Source organism: Wasmannia auropunctata, unplaced genomic scaffold, assembly GCF_000956235.1.
Source record: "Wasmannia auropunctata unplaced genomic scaffold, wasmannia.A_1.0 LD336092.1, whole genome shotgun sequence".
NCBI lineage: Eukaryota > Metazoa > Arthropoda > Insecta > Hymenoptera > Formicidae > Wasmannia > Wasmannia auropunctata.
Window position 1 is genome coordinate 3,193,514 of NW_012026798.1, and position 552 is coordinate 3,194,065.

Consider the following 552-nt stretch of genomic DNA (forward strand, 5'->3'; position numbering starts at 1 on the left):
TGCGACGGGCTGGTCAAGCTCGCTGACTCGACGGGCAGGCTTGATGGTCGAGCCTGTGTCGCCGGAGGCCCTCCGACAGGGCTCGGTGGTCGCGCCGGCGCCTTTGGTTTCTGCGGCGCGGTCGGCCGTGGGCTCGAAGGTCGTCTCCGGACCGGACTCCGCGGCCGGCCTGGCGTCCGTGGCTTCCGCGGCGTCGTCGGCAGCGGACTCAGCGGCGCTGGCGAGGAGCGAGGCTGGGCGCAGCCGGCGCTCGTCTGGGTAGAGCGCGAGACTCGTGTGGTGACCGGACGAGGTCGCGGGTCCGCCAGTCTCCACCTCGTTACCCTCTCGTTCGGCAAGTCCACCAGGATAAGTCGCCACGGCAGGAACGACACTCCTGGATCCAGACATCGTCCCTCACAGACCTCGGCCGACGGAGGAGGGCTCCGGTGTCGGGCGACGGGCGCTCTTGCGGCTGGGGGGCGCTCGGGTCCTAGCCTCCACGATAGCTCCGGCTCGGGGTCCGATGGAGGAAGACTCCCGGGTGGAGCGGCGACGGGCGCTCCTGCGGCC